Source organism: Micromys minutus (assembly GCF_963924665.1).
Source record: "Micromys minutus genome assembly, chromosome: 3".
In the NCBI taxonomy this organism is placed as follows: domain Eukaryota; kingdom Metazoa; phylum Chordata; class Mammalia; order Rodentia; family Muridae; genus Micromys; species Micromys minutus.
Window position 1 is genome coordinate 19496317 of NC_137972.1, and position 22514 is coordinate 19518830.

The window sequence follows — 22514 nt, forward strand, 5'->3', positions numbered from 1 at the left end:
CTGTGCACTAGGAAGAGTTCAGTTCCCAAACAGCCACGTTCATCACGAATACATGAAGAATCACTGTGTGAATTTGAAGTTTCTATTGGCTTTATTTTAAAATGTATGTATTTTAATATATTAGAAAGAAAGAGTTGGGCCAGAGTGTAGCTCAGCACCAGAGCCTACGCTTTGTATAGAGGATGACCGGGGATCCAACTAATAATAATTTTTAAAAGAAAATATATAAAATGAATATGCATGCTTGTAGTTGACCCATTACAACCAAAATGTTAGCACATTATATTTCACCTGTAATGTGCGCAAAGATAATAAGCCCATTTACTTTATTCCCAAGGTATCTTCAAGTTGTGTGCACTCGAGTGTGCACACACACATGCGTACACTTGTTTGTTTGTTCTTTCGCTTGTTTAAAACGGTATCTTACTCTGTAGCCTGGAATAGCTAGCCTGAAGCTCACTCTGTAGCCTATTCTCAAACTCTTGGCTGCTCTACCGCCTTAGTTCTTCCCACCCCCTAAATGCTAGAATGAAGGCATTCATCATCACACCCACTTTATTGAATACTATATACAGCACAGCTTAAGTTGTCCTAACTCAGAGCCAGGGTTCAGGAGCCAGCTGCATCTCTAGCTACCATACTGGTCACCTAGCACCAGAGTTACCAGAGGCACCAGTACTGCCAATTGTGGTCTCTTATGGGCCCACATCTAAGAACCAGAGCCTTAAGGAAAGAGTGGGGACTATATTGGATGACAACATAGGCATGAAAGCCCAGGTGTCCATATCACAGGACACACTCAAGGGAATGGCCTTTTACCCACATAATGGCAGCCATCTTGCCTGAGGGCAGTGGGAACCCCTGGCTTTTAGAGCTGCTGCCCCAGTGCAGGTCCTACATCCCAATTCTGGAGCAGTGAACAGGAATCCATGATGCTCCAACTTCCATCTTGTTGGGACCCTTGATCTCATGGACAACCTGCTACGCAAGAATCAAAGCATGAACTTTGTCAAAACAAATGGGTTTGGGCAGCGGTGGAAGATAATTCGTGGAAAAAAAACCTGAATCTTCTTTTAAGGTTGTAAAGAGTCATGTTTTCCATTTCAGAGTGGCCTCAAGCTTCCTTTGTATCCCAGGATGGCCTTGAACTTGCAATGCTCTTGCTTCAGCTTCCTACATGCTAACATTATAAAGATGTACCATCACCCTCAACTTCAGAAAGCCCATCTTTCAGATTTCACACTGTAATTAATGTCTTACTCCTACCTCACCCACAGGTTTCTACTGGCTACATGGGAGGAAAGGGCGGCCTTTATGACCATAAATAACCACAGTATACAGAGTCATCACAGAACATGGTTTTCCCAATCCCTGCATCCCACAGTGATGTTGTGCTCGACAAGAGCAGAGGGCTTACATTCGCAGGGACGACATACAACTTTTACATATCAGAGTATTCTTGGGCGTATGAGCCGTCCGGCTCAGAACCCTTCTCATACACCTTAGACTACCTGTTCTTCCATGGCTGTTTTTCTGTTTCTTCTTTCACGCGAAGCCCTCTCCGCCACCTGCTCATAGGCTTGAGCTTGTAGAAAATTCAGGGTCAGGCTTCGAGGCTCAGGAATAAGGTGGTCAGGTAGAGATAGATACCCCAGGAAGTAATGAACTCCAGAAACAAAATCTCTGGCGCTGTACACCTGTGTCTCCTTTCTCGGGTTTAAGGTGGATCTGAGGCTTGTCACATAATATTTTTTCCTTCTCCTTTACTGTGACCATTGTTTTCTGTGACATCTGATGGCCTACTGATTAACTCTGCCTCTATGGGTGATGCTTCCCAAGCTCGCTTGCTTCTTGCTCTATTATTTACCTCACTGTTACCAAAACCTGGCACAAACAGCATAGGTTTTCTTTGGCTCACAGTTTCAAAGGTGTTCAGTCCATCATGGTGGGACAGCTCAGTTCACAGGGACAGGAAGGCATGGCAGAGGCTTCTCAGAGCATGGTGGACCAGGAAGCCGAATGAGACTGTGTCACAAGAAGTTGTTTGAGAGAGCATACCCCAAAGACAAACTCCCAGCAGCTTAGCCCCAACAGCTAGCTCCTACCTCCTAATGGTTCAGCAGCCTCCCCAAACGTCCTCACCAGGCTCAGAAACAAGGGTTCAGAACGAGAGGGGATCAGTTCAAATTAAAACAGCAACACTTTGTCTAGTTCTTGGCTAGTGCTTTGGTCACCAACATTTGGCAATATGCAGTGTGTTGATCACTTAAAGGAGCCAAGTGTATCCTCACCTCTCAGTACCCTGGAGTGCCTGCAGGTCACAGTGGCCTCCAGAACAGCAGGACTGACATTTCAGATGACACCTGAAGCCAAGGCTGTGAGTGAGACTGTAAAGTGGCTGTCACACTATGCCTCCAAGCTCCACCCCAGAGCCGTCCCCTCCTAGAACAAAGCCTCCTCTCCCTCACCTACACATTTTGCAGGCAGGACCTTGTACGTCCTCTGTACATGTCTTGTGTAAATTGGGTTGTGCACACCTGTGGTAATCATTAGGTCTGGATTCTCGAGGCTTTCTCGAAGGACTAGAAAGAGAACAGACAAGCAAATGTTTTTGGTAGAGTCTTTTATTTTTTTCAAGCCCATAATGGACCATCTCTTTTATGGCCTGCTCACTGGTGTTCAGGTGCAGTTTTTTGACAATGGGAAGCTGAAGCTTTTGGCCTTGGGCTCTCCCAGGGGTGATCCCAAGACCCAGGAGGGGGCAGTCACTTCAGATGTAGGAGGCCTTCTGTGGACAGGCATCTACAACATAGCCATTAGAGGTCTTGTCCTGATGCTACCAAACCACCTTCGAAATAATACCACTCAGTAAACGAAACACTCACTAAAAATATCATCACTAGAAAGCATCTAGAATACTCCTACTTCCTCTTTCCATGTGTCAGTCATAATTTAGAAAATGTTTTTAAGTATATACCATGTGACAGAAAAGGTAATATAATAAAACAAGAACAACAACAAAAAACAAACTTGTATACTTTTTAGCCCACAAAATAAGAAAAATCACAGCAATTCATCTCTCCCTGGTAAACCACTCTCAACCTTGAGCTTCTGTTGAATCTACTCAGAATTCTTTAAAAAATATTTATATTTATATTATGTGTAAGAGTGTTTGTCTGCCTATATGTCTGTGACACATATGTGTCTAGTACCCTTGGCTTCCAGAAGAGAGTGTCAAATCTCCAGTGACTGCCTGAACAAACCTGCTTTTTTGGCCCCAGATCACAACTTTTACCTCATCTCTATCTCTTTGAAGCTACCCCATATGCTTGGGCTTCTGCATTAATACATTGTGACCACTAGGTTGTCATTTCCCAACTCAAGAAAAATAAACAGCTCTGGAGGAGAGATCCTATTAACTAGCATCTAGTATACCTTACACAGTTTCTATAAACATAGGATGATTGAGTGGATGGTAGGTGGATGGATGGATGGATGGATGGATGGATGGATGGATGGATGAACAGATGAAAGGATGGATGGATGAACAGATGAAAGGATGGATAGATGGATGGATGGAAGGATGATGGATGGATGGGTGTGTGGGTGCCTTCCTGGTATCAAGCAAAAGACCACCAGGAAGGATGTCAAGCAATAGATCCACCAGGTAAATGGGTGGGTGGGTGAATGGATGGATGGATAGATGAATGGTAGATAGGTTGGTAGATGGATAGATGGATAGATAATTAATGGTTGGATGGATGGGTGTGTGAGTACCCTCCTGGTGTCAAGCAAAAGACCACCAGGAAGGATCCAGTTAAGGGAGAAGATCTGACACAAATGTAAAGCGTGATAAAATACAGAGACGAGAAGAAAGCAAAGTTGCGAAGTTTTTGGCTCAAGGAAATGTTCACCTTGACTAGGATCAGTACCTTCTGCTTCATGGAGAAACATGGGCTCCTGATACTTTATCTTAAAAAGTGGGGAGGAACGGGCATAGACAAACAGCATCTCTAAGGATCCATTCACCTCCTCCTCCAGGAAATCTTCCTGGACCTTGGATGTCTCACTTACTCCGTGCCCTATACTGTACTGCTAAACCTTCCCCAACAGGGATCTGCTCTGAAGATTTCTCTTGTCCTACCATCTTCCTTCTCTACTTCTGCCTCGTCATATTTTATAACAGCCACCCACCTTTTCATGTACATGTGTCCATAGCCTAGAGATATATGTTATTTACCCACTTGTCCAGATCCCCCACTAAAGGTGCATTACACCTCCCTTTCTGTGAGTGTAGTGGGGAGAGGCATGGGAAAGGTAGTTGGGAGAGTGCTTGCTTCACATTTATGAGGCCCCGGCTTCTATTCACAGCACTACCTAGAATCCCAACATTTGGGAGAAGGATGCAGAAGGATCAGGAGTTCAAGGTCATCTTTGACTACATAGCAAAAGAGGCCAGCCTGGGCTACATGAGATACTGTGTCAGCAACAAATAAACAAAATCCTAGACTGTAAATTGCATGTCCCCTGACTACGCCGTAGGATTCAAGTCCTTTAGTGTCACATACTGAAGCTCCTGTGTGGTCAACATGCATGCCGGGGGGTGGGGTGGGGTGGGTGGGTGGGGTGGGGTGGGAGTCTTATCCATACAGTTAGAGAGACCGCTGTAAAGAAATCAGTCAATGGCCCTATCCTCCCTCAGCAGCTGTTGCCTTCTAGGCTCCCCCAGAGCCGATACCATCCTTAGAGCTGGAAGGCACCATCAGGGATTTCTATCTGTTTATTTGCAATTAAAAACACAAGGCCTCCCTTTGAATGAACTGGTTAGAGCTGTTCAAAACATTCCAGACACCTTGATGCCACCACGGTGGCAAGGTAACTGCCCAGCTACAGAGGGTTATATTTACTTTTGTGTAATGGAAAACTCATTGCTGGACATGGAGTTCCTCGTTTTGATTTGTTTTCTTTGGAAGAAGCGGTGGCAGTGCGGCAGAGCCCCAAGCTGGGTCATTAACATGGCAGAGACAGCAACAAAGACCTTCACAGCCGCTGCCTGTAAACCATGGATCAAGTTCAAGCATTTATTCTGTTTGAGGCCTCCCAGTGTCTATAAAAGCCCAGCACGATTATATGATCAATGTCAGGACCCACTTTCCCCTCTTTGTGCTCTGGGATGCGTTTCCTTTGCCCTGTCCCTCCGTGTTGCCACCGCAGCTGCTGTGGCTTTAATAGCAACCCAAGGCACAGACTATTGGAGTGTTCCTTGGGCTTTGTTTTAAACATGGTTTTTGCTTGTGTTAACTACCGCCTGGCTCTCTGACACCCGTGAATGGGGCTATGCAGGGCTGTCAATCAACAACAATAATAATGCCATCTGGGTTTAAATAATACTAATGAGAAGAAGACGAAGAAGGGTACTGAGCATTTACATAGTACCTTTGTCCCAGACGCTCAGAGGGCGTTCGAGATAATCATTTATTCAATGCTCCCGGCTCTGTTGGGCGGTAGATATTATGATCCCACCACGGGAGACTGAGACACAGAGAGGGCAAGGGGCTGGCCCCAAGGTCACACAGTAAGTCAGAGACGACACACTTCTTAGTCATTGTGAGCCTCTGAGCATTGGCCCTGTGGTGCCATGTTACACTGTAACTTTTTGTGTGTCTTTTTTGTGAAATGACCTGTCTGGTTTTATGGGATGGAAAAGGAAAGAATGTTTTAGGGTAAAGGGCAGACTCAAAGATCCTAAGCGTAACAGGAAAGTTCATCTAAGTTAGGGAAGAGGAAGCTGTGTGTCACCCCAAGAGGTGTATATGCAATAAAGAGAATGGGGACAAAATTAAAACCATAAACATTAGGAGAGAAAATCCAGTTGTGAAGGAGAGAGAGAGACCAGGCTAATCACAGACCCAAAATGCCCAGGGAAGCATTCCAGAAGAACCTGTGTAGCAACTTTATTCAGAATGCTCTTGTTTGTTCTAAAAACTTCATGCTGTTCTTTGCAGATTGTAGCAGAGTACTGGGACACTATCTTTCCGTTCTCAACAACCACCACCATCATGATTATCAGAAAACCACCACCAGCATCACCATCACCACCATCACCACCGCCACTACAATTTCCATCATCATTGCTGTCATCCTTTCCATCATTATCATCATCAATATCTATTATCTCATCATCATCCACCAACACATCATCTTCACATTCCCACATCACTGTCTTGACTGCCATCACCATAATTATTATTATTACCACCATCATCATCAACACCATCCCACCACCATCCCACCACCATCCCACCACCATCTTCACCACCATTCCCTTCATCCCACCACCATCCTCACCACCATCCCCGCCATCATCCCCACCACCATCCCACCACCATCCCCACCATCCCACCACCATCCCTACCACATCTCACCACCATCCCCACCACATCTCACCACCATCCCCACCACATCTCACCACCATCCCCACCATCATCCCACCATCATACCACCATCATCCCACCATCATCCCACCATCATCCCCACCATCATCTCCACCACCATCCCCACCACCATCTCACCACCATCCCCACCATCATCCCACCATCATCCCACCATCATTCCCACCATCATCCTCACCACCATCCCTACCACCATCCCCATCATCTCCACCACCATCCCCACCATCATCCCACCATCATCTCCACCACCATCCCCACCACCATCCCCACCACCATCCCCACCATCATCCCCATCATCTCCACCACCATCCCCACCATCATCCCACCATCATCTCCACCACCATCCCCACCACCATCCCCACCATCATCCCCATCACCATCACTCTCTTCACTGTCATCATCATCATCATCATTATGACCACCATCATTCCCACCCATGCCATCACCATCAATGTATTTATCATTGTCACAATCACTATCACTGTCATCACCACCACCACCATCACAACTTCTGTCATCATTACTATCATCCTCCAAACCACCACAATCATTGTTGTCCTTGTTTCATATTCTACTTTGCTATTTATTTATCATGACAAATGGGGGGAGTCCTCAGGAAGTCACATAAGGATATGTAATTAAAATCTTGGTACCTCTACTGTGTTCATGATGCTGTTGGTAACTGCACTTATTCTTGCTTGCCTGTGCCCTGATTCCATTTCTCAACACATTCCAAAAGAAAATGAACATGGCAATGAATCTAACTGCTCTTCCCACAGCACCAGATAGGAGCCTCTGTACAGAAGACATACTCTATTTTTCTATATTTTCTTGAATAAAATATTTTCCATATTTTGTTGAAATAGTTTGGGACAAGGGGATTCATAGATGCATTTAGAAAGACCCTCATTCTGGAAGAACACAATATTTTAGAGATAAGCTAGTTCCTGTTGGAATAACTCTCCAACCTCAGTATGGGCAGTTGTCCTGGAGAGCTTATTAAAGCAGAACACAAGTTAGGATGACCTTGAATGCCCATCTCGTTCCAGCAAGATCCACCTTAGAAATCTGCAGAGGACAGTTAAGACAGACTGAAGTCTGAAGAGCCTGTTAGAAGTAGTTTATCAGAAAACCACCAGATTGACACTGAAGTTTCCCAAAGCTTCCCAGCAGCTCACTACATTCTGGGTTTCATGTCCCTTGCAGAGAGCCTCTAAATGCTTGGGTTGACACCATCTGTCCTGTAAGTTCATTATTTATGGTGTTGCCTATCCTCTGCCTTTGTCCCTGACCCAGTTTAGAGACACTTCATCACCAGGTCTGAGTCTTGAGTCTCTTTAGTTTCCAAGGCAAAACTCCTTTGCCATGAACAAATAATTTATAAGCTCCAGGCCTTCAGTGGGAAAGCGCTGGATAGAGCTCTCTCCATTTATCAGCACCTCACATGGCCTCTTACTTATTTTTGATAGTGGGCCCATGTCTTCTATTTCCTAGTACACTCAACATTTCCTAAGAACAGAGTCTGTTCTGGGCTTCATGTTGAGTAGAATGCCTGATCGAAAGTGAAGGAGCAACAGACATAATATGCAGTCACTGATAACTGAATACTAACCCCAGAAAGCTCTGAACACCCCAGAAACACCTCACAGGCTATATGAAGCTCAAGAAAAACAAAGGCCAAAAAAAAAAAAAAAAAAAAAAAAAATGAAAGCCTCAGTCCTTCTTAGGAAAAAAATAAATGTATAGCACCCTCTCAGAGTGTGGTGCACCTGGACCTTAAATCATTAATAATCCAAGAGCTAAGGTAATAGCCTTGTGGCAATTTTTGGTATTTACAGTTCATTATGCTTAATCTATACTCACCAAGAAATCTGTTTTCTTGTTACGTTCTGTCCTACATGTACTTTATGCTTATGGTAACTAGTGGGATTTCAATGCATGCTAGCAAACCTCTAAAAGAATTAGTATTAACAAAAATATCCATATAATGTTATGCCAAAATGCCTTTAAAATCTGCATATGTATCCCTCATTTTTTAAAAAATAAAGTTGTAAGAAAAAAAATGAAAGTGAAGGAGCTATCATGAGTAAGTGCTTGAGAAACCACTATTGCAAAATAACAATGACAAATTTGTTTTCAAGCCTCTACTATTGAAAATGTCTCAACTATCTGACACCATATCACATGCTTGCAGCAGTTCTCCTTCAGACAGGACTCACTATACCTACCTAGGAAGGCATACAGGTAAGGTCTGCCTTCAAGAACAGAGGTGACTCAACAGTTGAGAGTACCTCATGCTCTTGCAGACAACCCAGGTCTGATTCTCAGTACCCATACCGACTACCTGTAAATCCAGTAAAAGGGGTTCAGAGGTTCAGAGAACTTCTGGCCTCAAAGGACAACTGCACACACGTGGTACACATAAACTCACACAGGCACATGCACACACACACACACACACACACACAAAGTAATATGTCTGTAGAAAAAGAAGAAATCATCTCATTGAATGGTATAGTTTTCAAGGCAGTCACCCCTTTTTCTTCCCTACATTTCTTCCTCCCCTCCTTCTCACCCTCCTTCTTTCCCTCTTTCCTCTTCCTCTCCTTCCTACCATCTATTAGTTCTTTCTAACCTTTCACTTCCTACTTGCCTTCATTTTCCTCCCCCTTCTTTACTTCTTTTCTGTTTTAGTTTCTTTTCTAGTCTTTGTGATAAAACACCTGATAGGAAAGAACTTAAATGAGAAAAGGGATATTTTAGCTCACAGTTCAAAGGGCTCACAGTCCATAGGGCCCATGGTTCAAAGGTCTCATGACACAAAGGTGACAGACAGTCTATTATGGTGAGGAAATCTTGGAAGCAGGGGCTTGAGGTAGCTGGTCACACCACACTCACAGCCAAGAAGCTGAGAAAGATGAAGGTTAACACTCAGTTGTCTCCTTTTTTCCTCACAGCCTATGGGATAGGTGCAGTTTACATTCAGGGTTGGTTTTCCCACCTTGCTAACCTTCTCTGGAAAAACCCTCAAGATCAATCTCAAGAGGTAAGCCTCATTATGCCCCATTTCTTAATCCAATCTAGTTGACAATAGAAATTAAACACCACTGTTGGACTAGGGATATGGATCAGTAACAAATGCTTGCAGAAGGACTCAAATTCCAGGTCCAGAATTCACCTGAAAAGATCTGGGTGTGGTGATGCGTTCTGACCAGCCAGTCTAACCTAAATGGTGAGTTTGGAACCAGTGAAAGATCTTGTCCTCCCAAAGGTAAACAGCATCTGAGACACAATACCTGAGGTTGTCATGTTCTCTGACTCCCACATGCACACGTACTGGGGGGGGGGGTATGCTATTTTTCTCCCACCTTTTCTTTCCTTTTCCATTCCCTTTTCCTCTAAGGAATGATTCAATAATTCACAATTTACTTTTATAAGTCTTATGACTGAACTTTATTTTATTTATACCCTACAATAGTAGAATTTGGGTGTTCAGAGATGAAGCAAAGAGAGTGAGCCATGGTGTGTGTGTGTGGGGGGGTATCAGATGGAGGTAGGAGCTGAGTCTTCAATAGACAGGATGCTCAACACAGGCTGCAAAGTGCTGGATCTGTGAGCTTTTGTTGGCAGAGGAACTACGGTGAGACAGATGGAGGTAGACATAGGTCTTCATCAGCCATAGCATGGACACTGGAGTCTACTTAAAGGCAAAGGATGGAAACAGAAGCTTCTGGAACAGTGACCAGGAATCCATGTCTAGTTTGTGCAAGCATTACAAACCACAGTAGCCAGCCAATGTTTACCCTGTGGCTTAAGGTTATGTGTGCTTTCGGCACCCCTTACACCAAGATGGCTGCTGAAAGCAGCAGAGGGGGCTCTTCCCTCTGTAATCTTGCACACTGAGCTTGGGCAGGCCTGTCAGAGGTGGGTGGGTACTTCCTCAGAGGTTCCCTTAAGAAATAAACCATCTCTGAACATTCCCATTCCCCCTCTCTCCCCACCCAAGACAGAGCCTTTCTATTCAGCCGAAAGAAAGCTAAGGCCTGAGACACCTCTGGTTTACACAGAGAATTGACCACTGCTTAGGACAAAGAGCCACAGATCACTGGTTCTCCCTCTAACCGACTTGGCAGCCTATTCCTCAGATGTCATGGGTTTTCCTGGAAGCCAGACTGGCCAGTTTGAAAACCTCCCATTCTGTCTGCACAGACAGCCTAGAGCCTCTGGGAAGAGCTCCTATCCACCAGAAGGCCCAACAGACCTCCTGCTCAGGCTCACTAGAACAAGAGGGAGATTGTTATTCTCTCCTCTACACACTGAAGTACCATGAGGCTGAGGGTTGTGGGTGTGGCTGGAAAACCCCAGCTCTCTCATCTCTCTTCAGCATTGTACACGGTGGCTTCTGGGGACCTTGCTTTCCTCGACAGCCTGAGCAGCTCAGACGAGAGAATCTTGAGGGGCTTGTGAACTGCAGCCCCTGAGTCTGAGAATGAAACCCTGCTCCTGTACCCCCTCTTTTCCCTTGAATTGCTGTCCATGAGCTTAACATCCTGTTCTGAATTCCCCTTTTCCTATCTTGCTGTCCCATCATGAGACAACATTTAACTGTCTTTCCATCCCCTTCTCTCTGATCTGTGTATACTCTCAGGGTGTTGTTACCATGGGGTATATTATGGTGTTTGTGTTTAAAGACAACCCTAACTGGATATCCTGAGATATTCAAAGGCAGTGCGCTAGTTATTGTGTGTTGTCGTTGTGACACAACCTACAGTCACCTGGGAATAGGGAACCTTAGTTGAAGAGATGCCTAGATCAGATTGGTCATTGGGCATGTTTATGGGACATTGCCTTAATTGAAGATCAACATAGGCTGCCTGGCCCACTATGGGCAGCACTATTCCTAGGCAGGTGAGTCTGGGCTCTATAATATAGCTGGCTAAGTATGAGCCAGAAAGTAATCCAGAAAGTAGAATTCCTCTATGGTTTCTACTTCAAATTCCTGGCCACAGTTCCCTAGTTGACTGTAACCTGGAAGTGTGAATCAAATAAACCCTTTCCTTTCCATATTGCTTTTGGTCTTAGGGTTTAGTCACAGCAACAGAGACACGACTAAAACAGGAAGGGCTAGTGAGGGCCTGAGAAGACAGTTGTATGGATTGTACTGCCCAACGCTATGAGGCAGAACTTACAATGTAGTCTCCATACATCCTTCACAACCCTAGGTTTTTGGAACACCTTGTCTTTAAACAGGTGTGGAACACAATGGAAATCTGTTTTATCTGGTAGAAGGCATTATTTTTTCTCTTCTTGCCTTGGTCACCTAAGAAGGCAGAAATTGTAGCTGACTCAATGATTTTACATTCTCTTTGGATGTGATTCTAGATCAAGTAGAGAGCTTAAGAACTTCCCCCTGGGGGCTGTTGGTATAGCTCTGATGGCAGAGCGCTTGCCCGGCATGGACAAGGCCCTGAGTTTTACCGTCAGCACTGTACAAATGGCAAGTAGGGGTGCTTGTCTGCAAGCAAGCATGGGCATGCATCAGAAGCTGAAGGGTGTTCTCAGACACCTTCTGAGTTTGAAGACAGCCTGGACTACACGGACTCCTGAGACAAAAGCAGCAACTACAAATAAGTTTCTCTAGCCCAGCATGTCCAGGGAGGTCACAAGGTTCATGCTCCAAATTCTGAGCTGCTAAGTCCTGAGCCATGACAGAGTCCTAATATGAGAGGAGAAAACACTCATGTGATCACAACAGACATGGCTGCCATCCCTTGGCTCTGGACATGGTGCTTTGGTTAGACATTAGGCAGGGCATCTGACAGGACTCCTATCCACTCCTGCCCTAGGATCTCAGGATGCCACAAACACTGTGACATGCTGTAATTATGCCTTTGATTCTCATCTATGTAGTGAAATCTCTTTCTTTTAGCATTTTGGAGGAATAACACTGAGAGCATCAGGATGTTTATGAATAGGGGGTACCCGGGAGCCCTTCCCAGTTACCTAACAATCCACAGCACACAGTATCCTCCCAGAATATATATTTACTTTGCTCTGCTGTGGCTTTATTATGACATGAGGAAAAGGCAAGATGGTAGGAACACAGAGGCAGGAGCAGTAGTCACATAGTGAGCTCAGATTTAGCCTGTGTCCCTACTAGATAGATGACCAAGTGGGTGGTGAATCCTAGTTCCTGCCTCTGGAATCAGAATCACTCAGCCTGGACCACACTGGTTGTCACCAGTGGTGTGACTTTGGGCAAGCTGCTTGACCTGGTTCTCCCTTCTCTTTTGGAACATTGGGCCTGACACCACTTGTACCTGTCTTGTAGAACAGACGGGAGTTCAGAAATAATGTCCTGGCCCGAGTGAGTCTGATTTATGTGGCATTTCTGTCATCCCTACAAAGATTACACCCCACTTCTTAGCCCTGGTTTGTTTTTATTTATTTATTTTTTTCAGTGCTTGAACACTGAAGAAGGTGCGCAGAGGTGACAGGGCAGGAACACTTCAGGACAGCCTCAAGGCACAGCATGACAGACAAGGCTACATCTTGACTATGTCGGCTCTGTCCAAACCCCTCAGTGTGCTAGTGTTTGAACAGGACCTCATGTCAGACTCTTTGTTCACGGTGACCAAGTGTCCTCTAGAGCTTCTGCTCTCTTGCCTCAATTTTGGACGTTCTGTCCTGGGCCCCATGGATACTCAAACCTGTAAGATCGTCAGGTCCCTGAGATGAATCTGTCAAGACCCAAAAGATTTCTATTCTATACAATCTATATAATCTATAAAAGTGCTGGTCCTGCATTAGGTGTGAGAGTAAGATCCTGGAGAATGCTCATCTGCCTCTTCCTGCATTCACACATTTAATATGTGGGGACAGGTCTTCCACCTATCAATGCTGACTCCTCTGGTGAAAACCATTCTCTGCCTTACTGCCTGTGAAACTCCTATGCATGCCACAAAGCCCAGAGCAGCTATCACCTTCTCTGGAACTTGCCTCAGTATATTTTGGCCTCTGGGAAATAATAACACTTTCTTGTGAGTTGTTTGATTGGTTTTGCCTGTATTTCACAGTAGACTTTCTGACATTGTACTTTCATTGCTTCCTATGCACTGAACAAAGAACACCCAAATTTACCTATAAATTCTTGGAGACTGCACATAGTTGCCATTCAAAAGGGTTCCTCCCCACCCTGGGACTGGAGAGAAGATTCTGTGTCGAAGGGCACTTACTGATGTAGACCTGGTTTTTCTTCCAGTTACCCACAGTCAGGTAGCTCACAACTGCCTGTAACTCCAGTACTAGGAGACTCCAACTCCTGGTCTCTATGGCTACCATAGATGTGATGCTCTCTCTCTCTCTCTCTCTCTCTCTCTCTCTCTCTCACACACACACACACACACACACACACACACACACGCATCTAAATAAAAATAAATAAGCCTTTTTGAAAGCAAGTAAGAATTGGTGGTCTGGAAATCTGGAAGTTTGAGGTTTGCTTTTCAACTGCAAATTCCTGGCTCCCAAGCGAAACAGAGGCAGACATCGGCTGGTCATTGAGGCAATTCAACCACTGAGTGACTTCCTAGGCCTCTGGAATCCGTCCTGGGTTACTATCTAGCCTCCTGAGGCCTGGGGATAATGCTGGAGCCACTGGCCAGTCACTGGGGCTCATGAGAGCTTAAAGAGCTGAACATTCCACCCACTGCCTCTCCCTTGTGCCACCGTGCAAAGAAAACCTTGCTATTGCCCTCCTGGTCCTGCTGTGCCCTCCACCAGCCAATTCAAGCATGCCTCTTTTCCACAGAGCCTCTCTAGCCAGTCTTGTCCAAAAGGAAATTTCCTTCCTTGGGGTCTGAGGGCATTCACCAGGACCCCCAGATGATTCAGGAGCAAACAATTACTTCAGTATTCTCAGATAGTCTCAGTAATAGAGTCTTTTGAATGCTAAATAAATAAACAAACAAACAAAATTTAAAAATCTTACCTATTCACTAGTGCCTAAGCCCAGTTTGGGACACTGCATGTGTAAGTGTGTGTGTGTGTGTGTGTGTGTGTGTGTGTGTGTGTGTTGACATGGCAACGTGACATATGTGTCCAAATTGGAGCTCCTCGTTTAATACATCTGGAACAAAATAAACTCCCTAACGACATCTCCTACCCTGTGTGGCATGTATGTCTCAAATAGCAAGCTTACCCCCACCCCCACCCCAGAAACCAACCAATACCCAAACAGCATGGAGAGTTGGCATTCTTTTCTGGCCTGCCTGTCTCCTCCTGCACACCTCCCCATGGGAAGCTGAGGACTTTCAGGGGCAAAGAATCTTGCACAGCTGTTGGTAGAGATCACACAGACTTTCTCACATCTGTTAGCAAGCGGTGAGCTCATGTCGCTGGGAGAGGGAGTCAACCTGTGAGGTCTGCCACCAGAGCAGAGGCTGCCTTGGCAGGGACAGAAGAGAAATGGCCCTGGGTGGGAGGGGGGCTTCCTCCTGTCAGAAATCCTTTGGAGACAGCTACAGGGAGAGTGTGGTCTTGCTGAAGGCTTTCCTGTTTGGAGACAGTTTCCTTCTAGAAAAGCCCTGGAGCTTGTGGTAGTTAAAGGGAGATGCTACCTTTCTGACCAATGTTTTAAGATTGAAATGTATTGTGGAAATTAGAAAAATATATTATAAACCACATTCTTACATGTTCCTATCTATTTTCTTGAATGTAATTATTAGTAACTCATTTTTATTGGTATTATATACAAGAGTATAAAATAATGTTTTTTTTTTATAGTTTCATACCCAGTATCAGTATAACCTGCTCATATTTACCCCCTCATCATTTCCTACCCCTCCGTACCCTCTGGTCTCATTCATTTCCCCAAGATAGTCCCCATCATGCACAGACACAGGCGTGTGTACCTGTGTGTGAGTGTATCCATGTGTGTGCATGTGTTCCTGTGCATGCATATGTGTGCAAAAATGTGTGTGCATATGCCTGTGTGAGTGTGTGCGTGTATGTATGTACATGTGTGTGCACATGTGTGTGAGCATGTATGGGTACGTATGTGTGTACATAGATGTCTGCACATGCCTGTGGGTGAATTGTGCATGTGTGTACATGTATGTGCATTCATGTGTGTGTGCTATGTGTGTGAGCATGTGTGCACACACTCGTGTGTATCCAGAATCTGCATATGGGAGAAAATGTGTGCTAGCTTGTCTTTCTCCATCCATTAACTCCTTTTGTTCCCTCCTCCTTCCTCTACAACCTTCCTCTTCCCTCTCAGTCCCCCCTTTTTCCCCCAGTGACAATTGTTTTACTTGTTTCTAGCTGAAAGGGTGTTGAGTAGTCCATCCTGGCCCTCAGCTTGAGAAGTAGCCACTGCTGGTCCCCCTGTACCTCCAGACTGCAGACTCTTCAGGCATGCTCCACTGCCTGGCTGACAAGTTTACCTCAACTCCCCCCTTCCCCCCAAAAACCCAGTTTGAGGAGCAGTTGCTGATAAAGAAGGTCATGGGCAATTGCAGACCCGCCCCAACCCTGCTAAGTTGTTGACTGCTAGAAGAATTAATAGTCCGGCTTTGACTGCCTTCAATTAAGTACGAAGAGCCTTCAGTGGCACTGGACTCTCAAGTGGCCCCGTGGTGAGTTACTGCTGGAGTTACGGTCGCAGCCAGGACACCTGCCCTCCCTTTAGTCCTGTGTATGGTTTGAGGGAGATGTTCATTCAGAAATTCAAGTTCTCTGGGAAGGGGGAAACTGGGTCTCTGGTGCCAACCTGCAACCCCAGGCACTTTTCTGTCTACAAAACCATGGAAGACAAAGTTGTTTCTCACAAAATAGCAGCTCATGTAATACACTAGCTTTTCCTTCTCCCATTCCTTGGAGCTTCAAACTCACGGAACCAAGCCTGGGATTTAGTTGGGTTTTGGCTCTAGACCCTGGCAAAGTAGCAATAGGGTAACCCAGAAAAAATACTGAACCCCTCTCAGAATCCCATCTGGATGGACAAAGATGATACCCAGAAGGGTATGAGACCAAGAGGTGAGAGCTACATGCAGGAAGCTTCTGCTGACCAAGTCTACCATGTCAGCCCTTTATCCCGAGCCTCAGTCTTCCTGCCTGTCAAATGGGGGGAGCTGGCTGTCATGGATAACTATAATGCAATAACCCTATGCATTGATGACTGACAGGCCATCTGGGGATGGGGAAGTTCCCTTGAGCTACTGTGCTCCAAAGCCTGGCCTCTACCCTCACTCCTTGCCTGCTGTTAGCCCAAGCTAGATTGACCCTGACCAGCCTGGAGACATCCTGGTGCAGCATCAAGGGAAGGTTTGGGTGAGGGCCGGCTGGGGCCAGCAGGGGGGGACCCACTGGGGTATTTTTTTTTTTCACATGCATATGTCCCCTCTCAGGCAGCCCTTTCAGAGCGCAGGACAATGTGCTCTTTTTGTCCCCAAGCCTTTCAGCCGCCTGTTCATTCTCTTTGCATCTGCTGTCACACAGGACATCCCGGCTGGCAAGCGACCATGGGGACACATTGTGCGGCCTTAATGAAGCATGGGGCTGGTGATACGGGGGTGGCTGGGGCCTGCAGAGGCTGGAGTGAGCAGAGGGGCACCCCGTATTTCTACATCAGACTCCTTCTTGAGGGCAGGACCATTGCCTTCCTCTCGCCCTTTACCTCTCAGTGTATCTGTAAGAGAGGAATCAAAGCTTTGATGTTTGGAACAGAGGGGGCTCTGCTGTTCCCCCGGGAGCTGAGCACGGGAGACACCCTGAGAGCAGGTGCATTGCCTAGACAGAGAGGACGGTACACCTCCAGCTTGTCGCTGTGATGAAGGCCACTGGAGAACCCCAGTGTCTCCTTCAAAACTACCTGGTGTCCCAACCATTAGGAGTCAGAATAGCCAGTGAGATGGCCTCTTAATGACCCTTTTAGCCCTCACAAGATGCAGCTGGAATGGAAAAGACAGGAGATTCCTTCAGTTCACAGCACAGCCAGAGACACAGAAGAGTATAATGGCATAACAGGTCAGCAGCCAGGGCAAGGGATGAGCTCGTGGGCCATGCATCCTCATGCCAAGTGCTCATGAGAAAGACCTTTACGTTCTTCCCACTACGCACCCACTAGTGAAGGAGAATGACGCTTGGCATGTGTGGGGTCTGGGTGGGGGTAGGGAGCATTCCTCCCTGAGTGACTTGTGGGGCATCTCCTATCTCTGCAGGAGGAAGAAGCTACCGATTCAAATGCTTCTCTGTGCTGTAGGTGTGGCTAGAAGCACCTGCCTCCCTCCCCCGCCCCAGCACAGAGGCAGTAGGGAGGCAGCTCTGGTGTTTTTACTTGGAGTTCTTCATCATAGCATGGGCGCCCCCGCATCTCTCAGGACTACCCCTCATGCTCAGTCCTTTCTGGCTAGCCATGGTTACTTAGAAGAAGCCCAGGGTTCACCTCGAGGATCTGGCATGAGATTCTTCCTACCGCTTGAGGGTTGTCTTTCTGCACACATGTACTCCTCCTGCCTACCCCTTACCCTTCCTGGCCTGCTCACCCGCCCACCACCCAAAGGAAAAAAAAGCCTGGGTCTTGTCCAACAAGGCCCCCTGTCCCCTTTAACAAGCAAAGTGTGCTGGCATTGCAATTGGCGGTCTCCTCCCTGAAGGTCGTTAATCAGTGTAGAATGTAGACCGCAGAGTCCTGCCAGCCCCGTGAAAACACAGCTGGCAGGTAGCCGAGGCGGGGAATTCGTCATAGGTTGGATGGGTCCAGGCTCTAAGCGAGAGTGTGCAGCTTATGCAAATAGTTTTGCTTAGCATGGATCCTGTGTTCTTATTCCCTCTCTTCCTCTCCACCCCCCCCCATCTCAAACTTTTTTTTTTCCACTCAAGGGTGGGGAGAGAGTGGGGGAGGGAAGTGGGGGGGAGGGGGAACAAGCCCTTCCCTGCCAGATCTTGTTCTCAATCAGAAAGGAGCAAATTGCTTTTCCTAAAAAAGAAAAAAAAAAAAAAAAAAGGCGTGCAGAGGGTTGGGGGTGGTTAACAAAACACCCATCCCTTGCTCTGTGCAGCAAAGCATTTGAAAGCTGAACTGCTCAGTGAGAAAGGCCAGCACTGAGTGTGTTCAGAGGAACTATTATCCCCACCAAGACCCATTCCCTCTCTCTGGGAGGCCTGTCAAGCACCTGGGTGGGGGCTTGGACCTCAGCCTCAGCGCTTCCAGCTTTCCCCTTACCCTCACGATCCACTGGTAATCTTGCCTCGATCTTCCAATTTGGGCAGACCAGGAGTGTTAGGCACAAAATGATGGAGTGTCTGGGCACCCCCCAAGTCCCTAGCACAGGAAACAGTTCTGGTAGCTTCTCTTGGCTCACAGAGTAGTGGCTGACATAGTTTAAAAGAACAGTAGCCACCAAGTTGAACTGCGAATGCCACTTAACGTTGCTGACTTTCTGCAGAGTCCGGTGGGAAAGGCAAGGCTAGCAGCCCCTGACCCCCATGCTGCAGGTAAAGGGCTCATAGGAGAGGCTCAGTTAATATCTGCTGAGATGGGAGAAAGCCAGACAATGGGAGGAAACAGCCAGCATGCTGCCTGGTGCGCAGTAGACACTGTAAAGCGTTAACCACTCATGGTAAGATCATGTAATGAATCCAATGAAAAGCTAAATTCAAAGGGTGGTGTTGAAAGTATCAATGGTTCAACGCTGAAGTCGGGGGATAGGGAGCAAGAGCTAGGGAAAAGTGACTCAAGGTTGACCTTGCATACGCTGTAACCATGCAGCATTGGGATTTGGGGACAGAAACATTCTTGGGGACGGGGTGTCCATAGGTAGGGTGGTGAGCGGCATCCTGTGTGTACTGGAAGCCAGGGGTGCTTCTGCATTTGTGATTACAAAAAAATTCCAGCTGTTTCCTGGAAGGTGGTGTCTCTTCCTGAGTTGAGAATGGCCTTCTGAGACCTATTCAATGTGGGCTTCCCTCTCTGTCTCTGTTAACACTGGGGTCAAAGCAGCAGTCACCACGTGAGGGGCGGCCATGAAGGGCAAAGGAGAACTTAGGCTTTTGGGTAGGTTACCCTAGACTTTCTTCTGTTTTCCTGTGTAGTGCTTAAGAAATATGTGAACTACCATTTGATCTGCAAGAAACAGAGAGGGGGGGAGAGAAAGAGAAAGAGAGAGAGAGAGAGAGAGAGAGAGAGAGAGAGAAGGGGAGGGAGGGAAAGGAAGGAAGGAAGGAAGGAAGGAAGGAAGGAAGAACTGAAAAGCTGGTTCTTTCATTGGAGAAGTGAGGTCATGGACTAAGTAAATGGCTGATCCCAAAATGGCAGAAGATCACAAAACATGGGAAACAACAGAAATGGACTAGCAGAAAACACTGGAGACACCAGTGCTGGCAGCAGGCAGCAGGAAGGGTGTGCAGGGTCTGAGGGGACCAGTCTGAGTTCAAGTCAAGTGTGTTCCCTATGTGGGGCTGCCATATTTTCCTGGATTTTGATATCTTTCCTGGATTTCTATATCTTCCTGGTTATAGCAGAGACTACCAGAGTGTCCTCAGCAAGGCCAGCCCTGCGGTTTGATGAGAACCTGATTCTCCTTTTGTTTCCATGATGAAAATCCTTCTTTCTTCCTTTAGAAGAAAGGAATGTCTCCTTTACCTTTCCCTGGCCTGGGAGAAGGAAAATACCCAACAACTGCATCTTCTGGCTATCTTGTCCCTTCCAGAGGCCCGAGAAGCCTTGGTAGAATTCACAGTCAGGGTAGGAGCTTACCAAACCATTAGATCTCACAGTGAGACCTAATCCCAGTGTGGCCAGCTTATCTCCCCCTCCCTCACCCACACTCTCCAGATGCCTGTGGATCGGCCTCTTTCATCCACTTCCCCACCACCACCCTGAGCCCATCTCTAGGGCAAAGTCACAGGGAAAGGCTAAAGGCAGGGAGAAAGCATCCCAGCCAGAAATGACAATACTTTAAAACAATCGATTTATATGCAAGAGTGGAAGGAAGGAAGGAAAGAAGGAAAGAAGGAAGGAAGGAAGGAAGGAAGGAAGGAAGGAAGGAAGGAAGGAAGGAAGGAAGGAGACAGCTCACTGGAACAGATGGGCCTTGTGAACAGAGATGTACATTGTAAGCAGCAAATGGTCCAAAGGAAGCACCGGGGTTACAGATTAACTAGCCAATGAAGATCGCCTTTGATGGACTCATTAGCACACTGGGTGGGGCTGAGAAAATAATCCCTAAGCATGAGGGTATGTCATTAGGAACTCTCAGTGTGGAAAATAGAAAAGAAAAAAAAAAAAAAGACTAGGAGGAAAAATAAAGGCGAGAAATCCAAGAAGAAAAGGACATAACATTTGTAGGGTGAGGAGAGTGAGGAAGAACAGAACAAGGGAGGCTCAGAATAGAGCCCCTGGGAGAGCACTGGTTTAGCATGCAGCAGGCTTTAGAGTCAACCCTAGCTCACACACACACACACACACACACACACACACACACACACACACACACACTCGAGTATGCCCCAGGGGCAGGGAGCTGTTTGAACATATTATGACTGGGAAATTCCCCAAATTGGGTTTGGTCAGACACCAAACACCACAGTTCCAGAAAGTACAGGGAATACAAGTGAGACAAACGTCCGAAACAAACAGAACTCCCTGCTTTCGGGAGTAGCACACTCAGCGGGTAATGGCAGAAATCTTGGAAGAGGCTGAGAGGAAAAAAATCTCTTACCTGTAGTAAAAGAAAGACAAAAATTACATCCAAATTCCTATCCAAAAAAGCATGCAAGGAGAAAGGGGAGCAGATAAAATGTTACTGAAGAAAGGAACTGGCCAGTCTGGAATCTTGTCACCTTCAAAGCTAAGAAGCAAAGATTTGTTTGTTTGCCTGTTTGTTTGTTTTAGACAGGTTTCTATACACAGCCCCGGCTGATCTGGATCTTGCTAGGTTGACCAGGCTGGCCTCAAATTCGCAGAGATCCTCCTGCCTCTGTGTTTTGAATACTGGGATTAAAGGTAGTGCCACCGTGTCCAGCAGGGTCATTATCATTGAAATTTTAAAGGAAGCTAGTGCCTAGAGATAGTCCTTACAATAAATGTGAAGGGTTCTTTAGCCAGACTCTATCACTACAGAGCATGCCCGTGATCCCAGCGCTCTGGAGTCTGAAGCAGGGAAACTATGAATGAGGGCAGCCTGGACTACTCAGTAAGATCTTGCCTCAAAAGAGATGGGGTGGGGTGCAGGAAGGAGGAGGGGTAGAGTAGGTGGTGGTAGTGGTGAAGAAGAGAAGGAGGCTGGAGAGATGGATGGTGTACCGGCTGGTTTTGTGTCAACTTGACACAAGCTGGAGTTAATCACAGAGAAAGGAGCCTCAGTTTAGGAAATGCCTCCATGAGATCCAGCTGTAAGGCATTTTCTCTACTAGTGATCAAGGGTGAGGGCCCAGACCATTGTGGGTGGTGCCATCCCTGGGCTGGTAGACCTGGGTTCTATAAGAAAGCAATCTGAGCAAGCCAGGGGAAGCAAGCCTGTAAGTAACATCCCTCCATGGCCTCTGCATCAGCTCCTGCTTCCTGACCTGCTTGGGTTTGAGTCCTGACTTCCTTTGGTGATGAACAGCGATATGGAAGTGTAAGCTGAATAAACCCTTTCCTCCCTAACTTGCTTCTTGGTCATGTTTGTGCAGGAATAGAAACCCTGACTAAGATAGATGGCTCTGTGGTTAAGAGCACTTGTTGCTCTTGCCAAGGATCCAGGTTCAATTTTCAGCACCTACATGCTGTCTCACAACCACCTGAGACTCCAGTTCCAGGGGATCTCATGACCTCTTCTGCAGACAAAACACTCATACACATTAAAAGATAATAACAGCAAACAAATAGGTGGTTGTTTAATTTTTTAAAAAATAGGGACGATCAAAGGAGGGAAGAGAGGGAAGGCAGCAGCTCAGAGCCAAGGACCAGCATAGTAAGAATTCTCAAAAAAAGGTAAGGAAAAGTTAAAAAACAAAGGGAGAAAGAAAAGAAGGAGAAGGGAAGGGACTCGGAAGGAGGAGGAGAGGAAAGGCTCC